Genomic DNA, 20,200 nt, shown 5'->3' on the forward strand with positions numbered 1-20,200 from the left:
TCATCATTTGCTTCATAATTTTTTCCTGATGGGTAAGTAGCACACCTGTTATCTGGGACCTCCATCTTTCTGGTGTCTACAACACCTGATTCGAAGATGAATTTTTATGACTCATGAAATAAAACTTCCATCTTGACCTAATCAACTAATTGTTAAAACTGGCTGTTCACAATGATGTAGCACTTCACATTCAGTTCTACTATCAAGAAACAGAAAACAGAGAAGGGAGACATGTACATGTATGGCTGAGTCCCTTTGCTGTCCACCTGAAACTACCACATCGTTAATCGGCTATACTTCAATATAAAATAAAAAGTTAAAAAAAAAAAGAAATAGAAGACAAGCAATGTTGGCAAGGATGTTGAGGAACTGAAACCCTTGTGGTGAGAAATTGAAACATTGGTTGGAATGGAAAAGGCTGCAGCAACTATGGAAAACAGCAGGGTAGTTCCTCAAAAAGTTGAACACAGAATTATCATATGATGTAGCAATTCCTCTTCTGAGTAGATACCCAGAAGAATTTAAATCAGGCACTCAAAGAGATACTTGTACACCCAGGTTCATAACAGCCTTATTCACAATTGCCAAAAGGTGGAAGCAACCCAAGTGCATAACAATAGATGAATAAATAAAATGTGGTAAATGTACACAATGGAGTATTACTGAGTCTTAAAGAGGAGGAAAATACTGATACTTGCTAGACATGGATGAACCTTGGAGATATTATGCCAAGTGAACTAAGACAGACACAAAAAGACAAATATTGTATGGTGACCTAGAGGGGTTAAATTCATAGGGACAGAAAGCAGATTAGTGGTTGTGTGGGGCAGGGGATGAGGGAAGAGGGAGTCATTATTTAGGGGGTACAGAGTTTCAGTTTGAGGAAGATGAAAAGTTCTGGAGATGGATAATGGCAATGGCTGCACAAATTGTAAATGTACTTAACACCACTGAACATCAAAATGGTTAAGTGCTAAGTTTTGCTATGTATGTTTTATCATGATAAAAATAAATTTAAAAACTAGCTGTTTGTGTAAGTTTCTTGGCAATAAAATTCCTTTATCTCCATCCCTCTTGGAACCAGCAGACTCTTAGTTGCTTTGCAAGTTTCTTTGTTAGCGAGGCAATAACCCTGACACATACATGCGTGTGTACATGCTAAATAGCTTCAGCTGTGTCTGACCCTTTGTGAACCTATGGACTGTAGCCCGCCAGGCTCCTCTGTCCATGGGATTCTCCAGGCAAGAATACTGGAGTGGGTTGCCATGCCCTCCTGCAGGGGATCTTCCTGACTCAAGGGTCAAACCCACAACTCCTGCGGCTCCTGCATTGCAGGTGGATTCTTTACCACTGAGCCACCGGGAAAGCCCAGCCTGATATTTACTCAAGACCAATTTTTCTAACATTTCTTTACAGAAGATGCTGTAAAAAAGAAAACCACAAGCCCAAAATGGTGTCATTCTTGCTAAAGCCCATAGTACCAAACCTAGATTTAATTATGGGTCTAATTGCAGTTTCAACTTTTCCCAGAAATGTAACCTTAATAGGCCAGTCTGGAATATTCTGGTCAAGCACCAAAATGGACATCTGTCATGTGGGCCCTCTCTACCCCACCCCCACCACAGCCAGTGGAAGACAAGGTAATCAGCATGATAAACCCTTGCCTGATCCCTTCTCAACTCCCAAAAACTTGATGTCCTGGCTTAAAAATAACCCTTTATTTTCTTTTGTTAATATCTTCTTGCCCCACCCACCTTCTGCCTATAAAACTTTCCATTTTGTACAACCCCTTGGAGCACCTTTCTAGTTGCTTTAAATTCATGAGTCATTGTGAAAGTGGAAGTATTAGACACTCAGTCGTGTCCAGCTCTTTGCAACCCCATGAACTATAGCCTCCCAGGCTCCTCTGTCCATGGAATTCTCCACACAAGAATACTGGAGTGGGTAGCCATTCCCTTCTCCAGGGGGTCTTCCCAACCCAGGGATGAAAGCCAGGTCTCCTGCATTGCAGGCGGACTCTTTACCATCTGAGCCACGAGAGAAGTCCAGTCAATTCATGAGTTATTGAAGAGAACCAATTAGATCTTCAGATTTACTTGGTTCAATTTTGTTTTTCAACAGAGCTAAAGGGAGAGGTGTTTGCTAATATTCATTCCAGAGTTCTAAAACCACTCAGGATGCTAGGAATCACATTTTCTAGAATCCAGACTGGTTTTGTTAGGGGAATCACTGACTGAAACCGACTTACCCTGGCCAGGCCTGACAGTAACCACTCGGCACGAGTTAGCTTACAAAACAGGAGGTCCTGGTAAGGAACACCACCAACCAGAAGAATTAGAGAAAAGTCAAAAGAGAGGAGATGCCAGTCCATATGTCCTTTCAACCTCCAGAATCCTTCTCATTGGACTCCATCTTGGCTGAATGATGACATCACCACCAGGAAGGACCCTGCTGCTGCTGCTGCTAAGTCGCCTCAGTCGTGTCCAACTCTGTGCAACCCCATAGACGGCAGCCCACCAGGCTCGGGCAAGAACACTGGAGTGGGTTGCCATTTCCTTCTCCAATGCATGAAAGTGAAAAGTGAAAGGGAAGCCGCTCAGTTGCGTCCAACTCCTAGCGACCCCATGGACTGCAGCCTACTAGGCTCCTCCATCCATGGGATTTTCCAGGCAAGAGTAATGGAGTGGGTTGCCATTGCCTTCTCCAGGAAGGACCCTAGTCAGACCGATTAGCCAGAGACAACCGGGAAAAACCCAAGAGTGAGAGTCATGTAGCAGAGCAGTTCTCCTGGGTTCCCTTACCCTGCTGCTCTCCACCCAGGAGCCCTTCCCAATAAAATCTCTTGCTTTGTCAGCACATGTCTCCTGGGACAGTTCATTTCCAAGTGTTAGACAAGAGCCCACCATTGGGCCCTGGAAGCGGTCCTCCTTCCTGCAACAGTTAGTGTTATACTCCTTTGCAGAGCAGAGCAGAGCAGGCTTTGCCATAGCTCACTAAGACAGGCCTCCTGGAGTGTCTCCACCCCAGAGTCAGCAAGGGGAAGGCCCCTGTCACCGGTGTGTTGACTGAAGTGTTCTCACAACCAGAGCAATGTCAAGAATACCAGAGAGTAAGTGCAGGGAACCAGGAATCCATGCTGAAAGCAGACAGGGTAGTGGTCCCTGGGAGAAAGAGAACGAGGAATGGCTTTCCTGACACAACAGAAGCCATTTGGGGCTTAAGTCATTTGATGATCTAAGCCTGGCCACAGTACTTGTCTTTGAACAAGTCTCAATAATAATGATCTTAAGAAAACACAAGGACAAGCTTACCAGGTGAAAGTAATAACAAAAATAAATCAGTTGTAAAGACTCCCAGTTCTATTTCAATGGTAAAGACTAGCTTAATGCACATTCTTAAGCTGTTTTGCAGAATTTAAATACCACCCCTGGGCGCTCATGGTAAAGAATTCACCTGCCAAGCAGGAGACACAAGTTCGATCCCTATGTCGGATCCCCTGGAGAAGGAAATGGCAATCCACTCCAGTATTCTTGCTTGAGAAATTTCGTGGACAGAGGAGCCTGGCGGGCTACAGTCCATGGGGTTGCAAAAGAGTCAGACACAACATAGAGATTAAATAACAGCAACAACTGGGTCAGCTAGAATATAAGGGATAACGATGTTGACCTTCTCTGACCCTCAGTCCTTCAATCAACTAAAACTTGGACTCTGCCTACTGCCCAAACCCTTTCATGAATATGCATATACCCTTTAGCTTAAAACTTCCCCAATTCTGCTGTTTGGGGAGACACTGCTTTGGGAAACGATCCCTATGTTCTCCTTACTTGCTGCAAGAAATAAATCCTTCCTTCTCCCTATCTTTGACTCGGTTGTGTCTTTCGGCTCGATAACCACTAAGAGGTGAACCCAGTTTCTGGGTAACAATGTGGCACTGAAAACCTAGGGCAGCAGAAAGGAGGGACTTGCTTGAGCAGGCAGATGGTAGACGGAGGACCCTGCCCTAGAACTTGTGAAATAGAGTCGGTACTGCTAAGAGCTCTATAAGGTGGAGCTGGGAGGTCACTAATGAAGTGTGATTCAGATATGGCTGGTCCTGGATTTAATCTGACCTTTTGACCTGATGAAGTCATCCAGAACACCTGCCAGAAGCCAAGATATTTATGGGACCTTTACCCTAAAATAACTCAGTGAGAGTCTACCCATCTATCAGACCCCTCCCTGAAACAACTTGTAATACTTAAAGCACAAATATTGTCAAAGTCAATCACAATTCTCTCTAGACAACTTTTAACAACCTCCAGGCTTTTTGTCTTTATAAGCCCTTCTTTCTCCCAATACTTTCACAGGTACCTGAATTTGTGTCTCCCATATTACATTTTTTTAATGTTTATTTATTTTTGGCAAGGCTGGGTCTTCATGGTTGCTCAGCTTTTCTGTAGTTGCCGTGAGCCGGGCTGCTCCCTAGTTGTGGGGCACTGCCCCAGGGGTGCAGGCCATGGGCTTCAGGAGTTGTGGTTCCCAGGCTCTAGAGCACAGGCTCAGTAGTTGTGACCACAGGCTTAGTTGTCCCAAGGCATGTGGGATCTTCCCAGATCAGGGATCCAACCCTGTGTCCCCTGCATTGGCAGGCAGATTTTTTACCACTGAGCCACCAGGGAAGCCCCCTGAAATGCAATTCTTAAAATCCCAAATAAATTATTTTCTTATCTGCAGCCTCGTGCATTATTTCCTGGTTGACAAATTTGGTCCCCAGATTCTCAGAGCGGCAGGGCGGGCAAGGGAGCGGAGGGATGGCAGGCCTGGCGGTGCAACCTGGGAGCTGCTGCCGAACGCAGCGGATCGCTGAGCACAGAGCAGCCCAGCCTCCTCTGCCTCCCTCGCCGCCCGCGCAGCCCTCCGCCCGGGAGAATTCCCGGAAGCGGGGCGGGAACAATGGGAGGAAATGCAGGAGGAAGCGGTGACGCCACCCCTGCCAGCCCGGGGAACAGGCACCTCCATGGCCTGCTCCTTGGACTGCTTGTTATTTCCTCCCTGTAACGTCTTCCTGGGTCATAAAATACCCCCACCTCCCAGCCCTGCATAGGCCCTGGAGTCAGCCCTTCCGAGGGGCTGGGTGGCTTCACAAGCCCCCAGTTCCTCCAGAAGGAAAGACTGGAGGCAGTATGCCCGTCCCTAAGCCTAAGGAGCCGGCTGTGGGGTCAAGATCCGAGAAAGGCAGAGCGTCCTCTGAGTGGGTGGAGGAAGGAGGAAAGAGGGACGGTCTGAGGCTGATCGAGATGGAAAAACCCCGATGGGCCACTCTTCATTCATTCATTTCACGGAGGACAGAGGGACATGGTGTTATTCAGGGGGATCAGAGCTGGGAGGATGCAGACCTTTGAGGAGACTCAACCCATCCTGAGATCAACACTGAGACACAGAACTTAGGGCACCCAGCCTTCTGCATAAGAGGGATGCTGCACACTTGGTGGGTACCAACCTTTAGTGGCAGGCAGGATTCAGTACAAATGAGGAAAGGATGGGCCTGGGAGCCTGGGAGCCAGCTCTGAGTGTGAATGGAACCCAGATAGCTGGAATAAAAGCCTGTGAGCCTTGCCCCTACCCCCAACTCTGCACAACCTACTGATAGAAAAATGCGCTGCCCAGCCTCTCCAGACCCCGTCATCCGTCTTGGCTGTGCTGTGTTCTGAAGCCACTGGCATGTGAGGGCACAAGTTTGGGGGCCGAAAGAGCTGCTGCCATCCCAAAGACAGAAAGTGAGATCAGGAATCGGCATGGAGGAGGGAGGGAAAGGTCAAAGCAGCTTCCATGTTGACAGGCACACTTTTCCTCATGAAAAAAGAATTCATTCAAACTCATCACCCAGGCAGGTTACTGTCCTGCCAGAAATGGGAGGTGGTGACCTCCAAGTCTGAGCCTTAAGTGGGAGGGTAAGAATTAAGGTGGCCAAGTAAGTTGATTTTAACAAAGCGCAAAGAAATCGAAACAATTTTATTTTAAAACATCTGGCCACATATGGGGAAAGAATCTTAAGGAGTAGATATATGTAGTGGGTGACTCAGCGTGCTGTACATTTGAAACTGGCACAGCACTGTGAATCAACTACACTGCAATAAAAGTTAAATAAGTAAATAAATAAAACAGTGGGCCATTTTACATCATTGTTTATAAGAACGAAACACAGGAGGCAACCCAAATGTCAAGCAGAGAAGATGAGTAAGTTTAGACATACAACAGAATACCATGTTGTTGCTGAGTCACCAAGTCATGTCCGACTCTTTGCGACCCCATGGACTGTAGCATGCCAGGCTTCCCTGTCCTTCACTATCTACAGCTATAAAAATAATGGGAATATTACACTGTAGATTTATAATGTATGGAAATTCTTCGAGATACATTGTTAAGCATATGGATCAATGGAACAGAATATAGACAGCCCAGAAATAAACCCACACCCCTATGGCCAATTAATATTTGACAAAGGAGGCAAGAATAAACAATGGGAAAAAAGACTGTCTCTTCAGCAAGTGGTATTGGGAAAGTTGAACAGCCGCAGGTAAATCAATGAAGTTAGAACACACCCTCTCACCACAAAAATAAACTCAAACTGGCTTAAAGACATAAGACGTGATACCATACAAGTCCTAGAAGAGATCAAAGGCAAAACATTCTCTGACATAAATCATGCCAATGTTTTCTTAGGTCAGTCTCCCAAGGCAATAGAAATAAAAACAAAAGTAAACAAATGGGACCTAGTCAAACTTACAAGCTTTTACACATTATGGGAAACAATAAAACGAAAAGACAAACTGCAGAATGGGTAAAATATTTACAAACAGCACAACCAACAGTGCTTAATTTCCAAACTACGCATACAGTTCACACAATTCAACAACAAAAAAGCAATCAACCCAACTGATAAATGGGCAGATGACCTAAACAAACATTTGTCAAAAAAAGAAACACAGATGGCCAGTAGGCACATGGCCTACTGAAATGAAACCTGAAAAGATGTTCAGCATTGCTAATTATTAAGAGAAATGCAAATCAAAACTACAATGAGGTACCACCGCACATCAGTCAGAATGGCTATCATTAAAAAGTCTACAAATAAATGATGGCGAGAGTGTGGAGAAAAGGGAAATCTCCTACACTGTTGGTGGGAATGCAAGTTGGAATAGCCACTGTGGAAACCAGTATGGAGGTACCTCAGAAAACTGAAAACAGAACTACATTGTGTGATTATACAGATAATACAGATTACTGTATGGTCTAGCAAGCCCACTCCTGGACATGTATCCAGACAAAACAATAATTCAGAAAGATACATGCACCTTTTTGTTCATAGCAGCAGTATTCACAATAGCCAAGACATGGAAACACCCTAAATGCCCATCAACAGATGAGTGGGTAAAGAAGATGTGGTGCATACACACATGAGCACTGCTAAGCCATAAAAAATGAAATAATGCCATTTCACAGCAAGTGAAAGTGAAGTTGCTCAGTCATGTCCGACTCTTTGCAACCTCATGGACTGTAGCCTACCAGGCTCCTCAGTCCATGGGATTTTCCAGGCAAGAGTTCTGGAGTGGGTTGCCATTTCCTTCTCCAAGGGATCTTCCCAATCCAGGGATTGAACCCGGGTCTCCCACACTGCAGGTAGATGCTCTACCGTCTGAGCCACCAGGGAAGCCCAACATGGATGCAACTAGAGATTTTCATACTAAGTGAAGTAGGTCAGAAAAAAAATGATGTCATTTATACCATGTGATGTCACTTATATGTGGAATCTAAACTATGATGCAAATGAACCTCTCTATGAAATAGAATCATGGACATAGAGAACAGATTGGTGGTTTACCAGAGCCCAGCTCCAGCTGCCAGGGATTCAACCTGAAGGGATGAGCAGTGTCAGTGAGAAACTGAGGCAGCCTCTCAGTTTTCTTGGACTGCCTGTTTATTTCAAGCTTATGATTCTCTTTTATACCTTTACAAAAGCATTAGGTCAGAGGTTTGATATTTTCAGTTCCCACTGACCCAGATTTGTTGTCTCCATAAATCATTGTTGCCCCTCAAAAGGAGCTCCTTCCTCAGTGATTCTCTTATCTACTTTTTCTCATGTGTCCTTGTGAATACACTGTAACTCATGCTAATGTCTGGGCTGCAGACCACATTCCTCAGTTTATTTCTTATCTTTCTAAGTCCTGTTTGCCCCTAGTATCCTAAGCTCACTATTTCTTAGAAAGGGCTTCTGGCTAATAATAATCTCTAAAGTCCCTAATTTCTATAAGCTATAGTAGAATATGCTAACATTACAGCAATCCTTAACTCTTTAGCTTCTAACTATTTTAATTATTCCTAAGCCCTAAATTCAGCAAACTCTTTTGCCATAAACACTTTCCTCACAAATAGGCTTCATATAGCAATCCCTCCCATGGCCTCAAGCTACGGCCTGCAGAAGGCTTTGTGCCTTCTCATGCTCCTCTCAAACACAATAAGCACCTTAATATTCTTTTCAGTCAACTCAGCCGAGGAAAGGAAAAAAACAAGTCAGAATCATAAAGCCTAACTCCTTCATTCCGGGTCCATGCCTGCGGAACAAAGGGAGGGGGTTAGGGCCGTGCCTCCATTTTGTCAGTAATGCCTAACGCGGCTCCCGACAGTGGTTGCCAAGGGGGGAGGGTTGGGGGGGTAGGTCGAATGGAAGGCTGGGGTTAGTAGATATAAGCTTTTATATACAGAATGGATAAACAACAAGGTCCTACTATATACCACAGAGAATTATATTCAATATCCTATGATAATCATAATGGAAAAGAATATTTTAGAAAAACAGAATATGTGTCTGTGTGTGTGTATATATAGATATAAAATATATATACATGTAAAACTGAATCACTTTGCTGCACAGGAGAAATTAACACAACATTGTAAATCACCTATACTTAAATTGTTTTTAATATTGATTGATTTTTTTTTTTTAAACATACATTGTTAAGTGTAAAACCAAGTTCAAAAAAGCGTGTATAATATGCTACCTGTTACTTAGAGTAGCCAGAAAGTGTAATGCTGGTTGCCAGAGGCTGGAGGGAGGGGACAATGGGAAGTTACTGTTTAATGGGCATAGAGCTTTAGTTTTACAGATGAAAAGAGTTACAGGGACGGATGGTGATGATGGTTACACAATGCTAATGTATTTAATATCACTAAACTATATATATACTTAAAAATGGTTAAGATGGTAATTGTTATATCTTCAGTTCAGTTCAGTCACTCACTCATGTCCTACTTTTTGCGACCCCATGGACTGAAGCATGCCAGGCCTCCCTGTCCATCACCAACTCCCAGAGTCCACCCAAACCCATGTCCATTGAGTTGGTGATGCCATCCAACCATCTCATCCTCTGTCATCCCCTTCTCCTCCTGCCCTCAATCTTTCCCAGCATCAGGGTCTTTTCAAATGAGTCAGCTCTTCGCATCAGGTGGCCAAAGTACTGGAGTTTCAGCTTCAACATCAGTCCGTCCAATGAACACTCAGGACTGATCTCCTTTAGGATGGACTGGTTGGATCTCCTTGCTGTCCAAGGGAATCCCAAGAGTCTTTTCCAACACCACAGTTCAAAAGCACCAATTCTTTGGTGCTCAGCTTTCTTTATAGTCCAACTCTCACATCCATACATGACCACTGGAAAAACCATAGCCTTGACTAGATGGACCTTTGTTGACCAAGTAATGTCTCTGGTTTTTAATATGCTGTCTAGGTTGGTCATAACTTTCCTTCCAAGAAGTAAGCGTCTTTTAATTTCATGGCTGCAATCACCATCTGCAGTGATTTTGGAGCCCAGAAAAATAAAGTCAGCCACTGTTTCCACTGTTTCCCCATCTATTTGCCATGAAGTGATGGGACTGGATGCCATGATCTTAGTTTTCTGAATGTTGAGCTTTAAGCCAACTCTTTAGTTCCTCTTGACTTTCTGCCATAAGGGTGGCGGTGTCATCTGCATATCTGAGGTTACTGATATGTCTCCTGGCAATCTTGATTCCAGCTTGTGCTTCTTCCAGCCCAGTGTTTCTCATGATGTACACTCTGCATAGAAGTTAAATAAGCAGGGTGACAGTATACAGCCTCAATGTACTCCTTGTCCTAGTTGGAACCATTCTGTTGTTCCATGTCCATGTTATATTTTACCACAATACAAAAAAGTCTATTTTAATAAATAAATATACTAGCTATTGTGTAAAAATAGGAAAGTCAGAATTTATACTGGTGATTAAGCAATAATATGAGTGATAGAGAAGAAACAAAAAACAGTTATAACCATGAGAGAAAGATGAGAACCAGATGGAGAAACAAAGGGAAGAATTTCGCTGCATTTTTTAAAATCATTTCTGGTTTTATAGCTCCTTAATTTTTTTTTACAAACTAAAAAATTAAATTTAAAAACGGAGCATAAAAACATTTTTTTAATTTTATAATTTATTCATTCAACAAATACTTATTTCGCACATCAGACAAAATACTGGGCCTGGCCTCATGGAACTTACATTCTACTAACAGCTGCCTGCCTCCTGACTGAGTTATATCAGATACGTTGCCAAGCACTCTACAAGTATGCCTGTCACAGCGGTGGGGTAGTGTACTGGTGTTAGTTCAATTTATCTTACAGATGAGGAAACTGGGACTCAGACAGGCACTTAACTTTTCTGATTTCACACAAATAACAGACAGAGCCAGACTCCAAAGGCCTGGCCTTAGACCCAATCATGGACTAGAGGACATACCTCGGAGCCCTGTGAGCACATCGTGAAAGACACAAAAAAATCCTTGGTTTGCCTCATCCATGGAAACAGGAACCCAGGCTATAAATTTGATATGGTTCAATCTTTTTCAAAAAAATCTAATTCCGAGATGTATTAATCATGCCTTCTTATTTTCTATATTTTCATGACATATTTTGACATCTAAGGCTTTGCTCACTTTGGAGAGGCTGCCCTTCCCAGGGCTGGCCAGTTCCTAGAGACAGTAAAGGACTCACTGGCAACTGCACCTTTCATATGCAAACCAACCAGTCCAGAGCCCACGCCCCCACCACTCCTCTATAGAGTGCTCCCACTCAGCCAACATTCCCCTGCCCTGAAACCCCAGGACCAGGCACACAAAACTCCATGCAGCCCAGCACCCCACAGCCCACTGAAATTACTCAGACCCGCCATCTGTAAGGGTTTCCCTGGTGGCTCAGATGCTGAAAAATCTGCCTGCAATGCAGGAGACCCATGTTCGACCCACATCGGTATTCTTGCCTGGAGAATCCCATGGACAGACAAGCCTGGCAGGCTACAGTTCCTTGGGGTTACAAAGAGTCAAACATGACTAAGCGACTAACATTTTCACTCTCACAGCCATTCCTAAACCCACTCACCCTGCCTCAGTTCAGTTCAGTTCAGTCGCTCAGTCATGCTCAACTCTTTGCAACCCCATGGACTGCAGTACGCCAGGCTTCCTTGTCCATCACCAACTTCCAGAGCTTGCTCAAACTCAGGTCCATCAAATCGGTGATGCCATCCAACCATCTCATCCTCTGTTGTCCCCTTCTCCTCCTGCCTTCAATCTTTCCCAGCATCAGGGTCTTTTCTAAGGAGTCATTTCTTCATATCAGATGATCAAAGTATTGGAGCTTCAGCTTCAGCATCAGTCCTTCCAACGAATATTTAGGATCGATTTCCTTTAGGATTGACTGGTTGGATCTCTTTGCCATCCATGGGACTCTCAAGAGTCTTCTCCAACACCACAGTTCAAAAGCATCAATTCTTCACCGCTCAGCTTTCTTTATGGTCCAACTCTCACATCCATACTTGACCACTGGAAAAACCATAACTTTGACTAGGCGGACTTTTGTCAGCAAAGTAATGTCTCTGCTTTTTAATATGCTGCCTAGGTTGGTCATGGTTTTTCTTTCAAGGAGCAAGTGTCTTTTAATTTCATGGCTGCAGTCACCATCTGCAGTGATTTTGGAGCCCAAAAAAATAAAGTCTGTCACTCTTTCCATTGTTTCCCCAGCTATTTGCCATGAAATGATAGGGCCAGATGCCACGATCTTAGTTTTTTGAATGTTGAGTTTTAAACCAGCCTTTTCACTCTCCTCTTTCACTTTCATCAAGAGGCTCTTTAGTTCTTCTTCGTTTTCTGCTTACCCTGCCTGGCCCTTTCTTTTCTGAGGAAACCACAGTAAAGGCTCCTGTACGCACTTTCCTCTCACCCCCTCTGCCTCATGACTGACCCTGGTGCTTCCCAGTGCCTGCCCCTCCTCTAGGGAACTGATGAGAGGCAGGAAGGGAAGGGTCCTGTGTGGGGAACAGGTCTGGCTGAGACCCCAGGAGAAAGCAGCCAGCCAGAGAGAGGCAGCCGGGCCTGAGGCAGGCATGGCTGAGGGAGAGGCTAGGAGAGAGGCTCTTCCACTGAAAGTGGCCTCCATACCTGCAAGAGTGCAGATGCCCCATCAGTACTCCAGGTCTCCCCTCTGCCATGGTGCCATGAGCTGAAGAATGAACAGGTGCAGCGGTCCAAAGAAAACAACAGCCTCCCACGGGAAAGGCTTCCACAGCCCAGACTGGTAAATTACAAAGGGAGTGCTGGCAATGGAGAACCAGTTCATAACCTTCATGGTAAAGACTGAATCAGTCAAGAGGCACCGGTGGATGTTAAATCTAGAGGGATATTTTGATGAGGAGCAAGATATTTGCAGAGTATTAAAGTGTCTCTTAATATACTTCAAGGAGGGAAAAATAAAAGTAAAGACACAATGGAAAAATTAGACAATACCTTGACAGGTGATTGAAATGAATATCACCAAAGAGGGATACCATGTATCTCCAGATCCTGAGACAAAACACAACTATGGCACAAGTAGGAGATAAACTATGACAGATTCCAGCCAGGAGTCAGTAACCCAATCTGATCATAAATCTAATTATGAGAAAGACATCAGGCAAACTCCAAATGAGGAATACTCTTTTTTAATTTGAGGAATATTCAATTTTTTAATTGAAGTATTATATTATTCAAAGCTTCCTGGATGGCTCAGCAGGTAAAGAATCCACCTGCAATGCAGGAAACACAGGAGACTTGGGTTCAATCCCCAGGTCAGGAAGATCCCCTGGAGGAGGAAACGGCAACCCACTCCAGCCTGGAGGATTCCATGGACAGAGGAGCTCGTGGGCTACAGTCCATGAGGTTGCAAAGAGTCAGACATGAGTGAGCAACTAAGCGCGCACACACACACACACACACGCATGTTATTCAAAAATATAAACCGTCACAACTGTGGAAGTGAACCAAAGTAAAAGAGGTTATGGAAATATCATGATGAAATTTAGTGTGAGAGTCTAGACTGGAGATCCTGTACAGGAAAAGAGGGGTGGGGGAGTGCTATAAAAGACATAATGTGGCCAGTTGATGGGATTAAAATACAAACAGTAGATTAAAGTAGGCAACTGTATTAAATTTACTGAAATTAAACTTACTGCACTTATGTAAAAAAAATCCCTACTCGTAGGAAATATACATGGAAGTATTTAAAGATAAAGGGCCATGATGAGTAAAACTTACCCTCAAGTGGGAGAGAGAGAAAAGGAGAGGAAGGAGGGAGAGGAGATAGTGACAGAGAGAATATTATAAAGCAAATGGAATAGAGCATTATCAATAAGTGAATCTGAGTAAAGAGTATGTGAATGTTCTTTGTTCTATTTTTGACATTTCTCTGGGTTTGAAATTACTTCCCCAGAAAAACTCTAGAAGGGTCTCCATATGTCAGTTTCTCATTCTTTATCTTTTAAACTAAGAAAAAGACATGTCAACTAAAAATATATGTATTACCACTCAAACCCATTCATCACTGACTCAGCTGCACCTTCCTCATTAGATTTAGTGAGTTAGCACAACGGGAAAGTCAGATAGCCCCTGACCTGGCAGGGGACACACACACACACACACACACACGCAGGCACACAGACTCAGAGGAAGTTTAAGGATACTGGTGAGGAGACACCATGAGTGGTGGTCCCTCCAGCCATGCATACCTAGGCATGAGGAGCAGGAAATGATAAGAGCCGGATATTACACACACCCACACACCCAGCCTGCCTGGCCTCTGGCGGCCTTCCTGCCAGGATCTGATTCCCCAGGGGTGCCCAGGATAACTCTAAATAGTTGTCCACTTAAGTCCAAAAAAAGACAAAAGAAAAACTATTCTGAAACCCAGGGATATCCTGAATAGAATCCGGGACAAAATGCATAGTTATAAAAATCCTTGGAAAATAAGGATATCATCAATGCTTCTGAGGATGCTGGGAACAAGAGGATGGTGAAGTATAAATATTCCTGCCTCAAAACTGCCTCCCAGACTTCCCTAGTGGTCCAATAGTTAAGAGTCTGCCTGCCAGGCTTCCCTGGTGGCTCAGTGGCTAAGTATCCACCTGCCAACGCAGGGGACACAGGTTCGATGCTTGGTCCGGAAAGATCCCACATGCCTCAGAGCAACTGACACCATGTGTCACAACTACTGAGCCTACACACTGAAACTACTGAGGCTATGAACCACAGCTGCCAAAGCCTGCACGCCTAGAGTCCCTGCTCCGCAACAAGAGAACCCACCACGAGAAGCCCGCGCGCGGCAACTAGAGAAAGCTCACGTGCAACAACAAAGACCCGGAGCAGTCATAAAGAAATAAATCACCTTCCTCCCAAGGATTCCGGAGGCCAGCCAACTGGCCTGCTGAAACCTGGAAGTGGAACATAGGCCTTCTTTCCCCGACTTCTAGCAACAACAGACTGCCTCTCTGCCTTTCTTAATGCCTATGCACACAGGCACATTTGGGTGAACATCCATTCCCGTGTAAGAAAGACACCAGGACAAAGCAACCAATAGAAAGACAGAGAGAAAATACCCTCCACACTTAATACAGACTGGGCGTCAATATTCCTGACAAGATCCCACGTGTACAAACTACTGGGAATGAGTAAGAAAAAAACAAGCACCTCAAAACAGAAGGACAGGCAACTGACAGAAGAGGAAATACGACTGGGCAATAAAGACGCCCAACTTTACAAGCAATCAAGGAAACACACTAGCAAACATAAAACATTGATTTTTTTTTTTTAATACTGTTGATAGATGTAAACCAGGACATCTTTTTGAAAAGTCATTTGTCAGAACTGATGAAAATGCTATTTCATTTCTAAGGACCTATCCTAAAGGCAAAACAGTGTAAGAACATAACAACATTTGGTTAAAGATGTTCAGTGAAAAACCAGGAAAGAAACTAAACACCAGTGGATAAGGGCACAATGGGATAGATTATGGTACACTCACGCCATGGAACGTAACACGACTACTGAAAATGAGGTTGATCAATACCCTCTGACCTGGGAAAACGGTCCACGATAAAATGACGAAAAACACGACGTGGACCATTTTACATGGCGTGACTCACTTTTGTGTGAGTAAATGTATACACTTGTATGTAAACAGATGCGCACGGATGAAGAAGACACACACCAAATGATCAACAGTGGACATCACTGTAGGGACGGGAAGGAGTGAATGGGAGAACATGACTTTTTCCTTTATGACCTTTTAAGAATGGAGCTTACTTATGCTGATGTTTTTAAAAATAATTTTTGTACTCTTATGGGGTTTCTGTAAATTTTTTTTTAAACAAAAGAATATGTGCAGGGACTTCCCTGGTGGTCCAATGGTTAAGAATCCACCGTCCAATGCAGGGACGTAAGTTTGATCCTCAATGGTAAAGCTAATACTCCACATGCTGTGGGACTACTGAGCCCTAGTGCTGCAAGGGAGATCCAGCGTCCACAACTAAGACTTAACATAGCTAAATAAATAAAAGAATGTGTGCAAATTTATGTATAGCACGTGTCCACATGCAGCACATGCTTGCTGCAATATTCACATGCTGGTGTGGTTTCTTATGTGCATCCATATGGATTCTACTATTACCACATACTGGGCACCTTCAATGTGCCAAGCATGCGGTAGGCGTTAAAACACCCACATCAACTCTGCATTATGGTATGGTTATTGCCTCTGTCCTGATGAGGAAACAGAGGCTCAGAGAGGTCCAGGTCATAGGCAGTGCCAGGATGAGACTCACTGCTGACAGAGGAGTTCCTGAGAGAAGCTTTGACCCTGACTCATGCCAGCCACCACTGCTGCCCTGCTCAGCTATGCAGACAACCCAGAGGGCAAAGACCACCTGCTCCTGCCAGGATGGGACCCCTCAGCCACATCAACCCATTCCAGGGGTGAGCGGCAGACACCCACTGGCCAGACCTGCTCCCCCAGGCGCCTCTGTGGCCTTCCTTACATTCTTTCATGCGACTGACTCATGTTCAGCTTCTTCCTGGAAAGCCCCATTTTCCCTCAACAGATTAAGCCCATTGTCCCAGGAGACACCAGGACACCCCTTCCACCTCCACCCGGGGCGGGAGGGAGCCAAGACCTACTTAGCAACATCCCTACAGGAGACAGTCACCTATGTCAGGAAGATCCACCGTTCCCAAAATGTCTCCTCACAGCCCATCGTGGTACCTAACCCCTCACCATTATTATTTCTCTTTTTGGTCTAAGCAGAGCCTGGGGAATAAAGCAGCATCCCCAACATTTCTAAGAAAAAGCAAAAGGCTGCCACCAACACTTCAGTATGAATGAGTCTTTTTCAATGACAGCTAAGAGGAGCCTTTGATGGGAAAGGGCTGGGGCAGTGGGACTCAAAGCAACCCGGACAGCCAGAGGCAGCACATGAGGGACAAAAAGGAAATGCGCCTGGAGGAAGTGCCACCTGCCGTTTATGGAGCAGCCCTCTGCAGGGCCCTGAGATGGGCCTGTGCACTTGAGTTAACACTGCGTAAGGAGGAGGGGACGGAGGCTCAGGGAGCTGACGTGAGGACCCACCCAAGGCAGCAGGGCTGTTGAGACTAGACTGCACGTCTTCCCAAAGTCTATTCTGGTTCCCTTCCACCAGCTCACGGAGCCCGAGGGGGTGGGAGGAGGAGCAGCTGAGGAGGAAGGACGGGGAGCACTGTGCGTGGGGAGCTGCCTTCTGGGCCCCCTTCAGTGGCAGACTCCACACAGGCAACCCAGGTTGCAGGGCAGACGAAGGCAGGCAAGGCTCTGTGTGTGGCTGAGAGAGCCCTCAATGGCCCACTTTATAGAGTCACCAGGTTGCTGAAAGGTTGGGGGTGGACCACGCTTGTCCAAAGAAAATGCTATAGTGAGCGCCTAAAGGAACGCTTCCTGAAAACAGTAATGTGCCTTCTAGCTGATTTTTGGTGTCAACCTGGGTCTCCTTCTTTACGGTCTGATTGAAGGGATTATGGTGCACAGGCCCCCTGAGGTAGAGTTGCCAGATTAAGTACACTGCTGCTGCTGCTGCTGCTGCTAAGTCGCTTCAGTCGTGTCCGACTCTGAGCGACCCCGTAGACTGCAGCCTACCAGGCTCCTCCATCCATGGGATTTTCCAGGCAAGAGTGCTGGAGTTGGTTGCCATTGCCTTCTCCGTCAAGTACACTACTGCCTGTTAAGTTTTCATTTCAGATAAACAATGGGGAATTTCTTAATATAAGTATGTCTCATGCAACACTTGGGACATTCAAACTTAAATGTCTGTCCTGTATGTTTCTCTGTTGAATCTGGCCACCCTACCCCAGGCCTGGCTAGGCCCGGAGCCAGTGAGTTACTGTAGTCAAGATGAGCATCATTTTAACACAGATGTTTTATGCTTCTTGTTTTTCATTTTGCTGTGCCGCTCAGCTTGTGGGATGTTAGTTCCCCGATCAGGGATCAAACTGGACCCTCAGCAGTGAAAGCAGGAAAACACAGAATCCTAACCACTGGATCACCAGGGAATTCTGTAACCCTGGTGTTTTAACAAATGGATACTTCGACCCCATGGAAACTTTTGCTTCCATATTTATATTTACCAAACATTTAAATTTAAAAAAATACACCTACATTAATTAATTTCCACTGGAAAGGCATTTTTCAGAACAAATTAAATTAAACCCATTTAATTTGTTGATGTATTTTCTATACAGTGTAATTAAACTCTTTCCTTTTTTTGATCTTCATTTTTATTTTACCTAAATTATTCTCATTGGTAACAATTATTTTCTATTTACATTCCCAACATAGGTTTGGTGCAAAGTTGTTGTTGTGTTTTTTTTCATCTTTTGGTACAAAAAGATCAAGCTTTATCAACTATAGGTCTCTCCCATTCTTGAGTTTTCTTTTGTGGAATTCTGTTAAGTCTAATTCTCTCAGGCCAATGTTTACAGTTACCAATAAAATCCCTCAGTCAGTCTTTTCATTTCCTTAACAATTTTGCCCATGATTATTGTATGGTAATCATTTCTACCAATAACTACATCAATAAACTACGGCAAGAATTATATTTACTTCTTAGTTAATCCATGAAAAAAACTGAGAACCATTCCCTGCACTCATGCAGTGGGTGCTCAGCCCTGGTGCACACTGGCCTCCCCTGTGCGGATTCAAGAAGTGCTGAGGCCTGCACTCGACTCCAGCTTCTCCTTTAATCAATTTGCTGCAGAGCCCAGACACTGATCTATCGTAAAGCTCCTAAGTCATTCTAAGATGCACCCAGCGTTGGAGCTCTGTTCCAAAAATCTAGAGCTGCACTGTGCCACACAGCAAAGAGCCACTACACATGCAAATGAACTATTTAAATTTAAATTAAGTAAAATTTAAGATTCAGTTCCTCAGTTACATCATTTCAAAAAGTTCTATCCAGCAGCACTGGTCTAGAGTGGAGATGACTGGTTCGCACTCCCTAACACCTGGGAGTTCGTAATGATGCACAGGCCCTGGCCCCAGTTAAGTCAGAACTTGCAGGTGGGGCCAGGCCCTGGTGTGTTGTGTCAAAACTGCCAGTGGTGCTCCAGTGTCTCATAGCCTGGATTGGGAACTTCTGGGCTCAACGTTCCAGCAGTCAAGCAGTTGGTCAGGGATCAAGGTCAGCTTCTCCTCCAACATCCTTCTGAGAAGCCCAGAGTAAACAGGAAGTTGTTGAATGCAGCCTGGGACACAAGTCCAGGACCCACCCTAGCTGGATCGGCACAAGTGTCTCCCATCCAGAGGAGTGACGCTTCCTTTTTGCACTTGAAATCTGATTTTATGGACACAGTTTTGATCCACCCTTGCAGTTGGTTCAGGGTGGGTGGGGTGCTAAATGGCCCAGAGATAGTAACCAGCCTGAGAGGTTCCCCTCCTGAGAGATTCCAAGACCCCACTCCAGGCCAGCAGACCAGTTTGGCACAACAAGGTCACTCAAAACTGCCAACAGCCATGGAGGAAACACAGAAACCACGGGGCAAGAGAGGAGAGTGGAAGTCGGGGAAGAGTCATAGGAGAGAACGGATAAAAGGAGAGGGGCCAGGAGGGAAAGTGAGCAAAGCCAAAGACCTCTGGAGACAGAGGTGCAAGTGAGGGGCTGTAAATAATGTGTGAGGCATTGAGGGGACTCTAGGAACAGCAGGGGGAGAAGGCAATGGCACCCCACTCCAGTACTCTGGCCTGGAAAATCCCATGGACAGAGGAGCCTGGTAGGCTGCAGTCCATGGGGTCGCTAAGAGTCGGACACGACTGAGCAACTTCACTTTCCCTTTTCACTTTCATGCATTGGAGGAGGAAATGGCAACCCACCCCAGTGTTCTTGCCTGGAGAATCCCAGGGATGGGGGAGCCTGGTGGGCTGCCGTCTCTGGGGTCACACAGAGTCGGACACGACTGAAGCAACTTAGCAGCAGCAGCAGGAACAGCAGGAGGCAGAGGATGGAGGTTTGGCAGGAGAGGAGGAGGTGGAGGGAGCCTCTGCAGAGGAGGCAGAGAGGAGGCAGAGGCTTTGCTGGAAGAAGACCGGGAGGACCCTTGGTGGGGCTCAGAGAGCACCCGGGACAGCCAGGGATGAAGGGCCCACTGCGTGACAACCCTGTGGACCTCACTGACACCAAGGACAGTCTGATGCCAACGGTCAACGTCACACCCATTATTTCCCTACTTGCTTCCTGACCAGACACTGACAACTTGAGGGTAGTAAGTAGGTGTTTCACATAAAATGTTCATTAAATTGAATTCACTATTTTTTTTCCCTTTTATCTTTCAGAATGT

The 20,200-nt window shown here is 45.1% G+C and overlaps 1 protein-coding gene across 21 annotated transcripts in view; it reads right to left on the reverse strand.

Annotated features, from left to right (window-relative positions):
- The window catches only part of DYSF (dysferlin), a 223,026-nt gene that overhangs the window by 172,574 nt on the left and 30,252 nt on the right, over nt 1–20,200 (reverse strand). The gene's annotated exons all lie outside the window — the stretch shown is intronic.

This window comes from Bubalus kerabau, chromosome 11, assembly GCF_029407905.1.
Source record: "Bubalus kerabau isolate K-KA32 ecotype Philippines breed swamp buffalo chromosome 11, PCC_UOA_SB_1v2, whole genome shotgun sequence".
In the NCBI taxonomy this organism is placed as follows: Eukaryota; Metazoa; Chordata; class Mammalia; order Artiodactyla; family Bovidae; genus Bubalus; species Bubalus kerabau.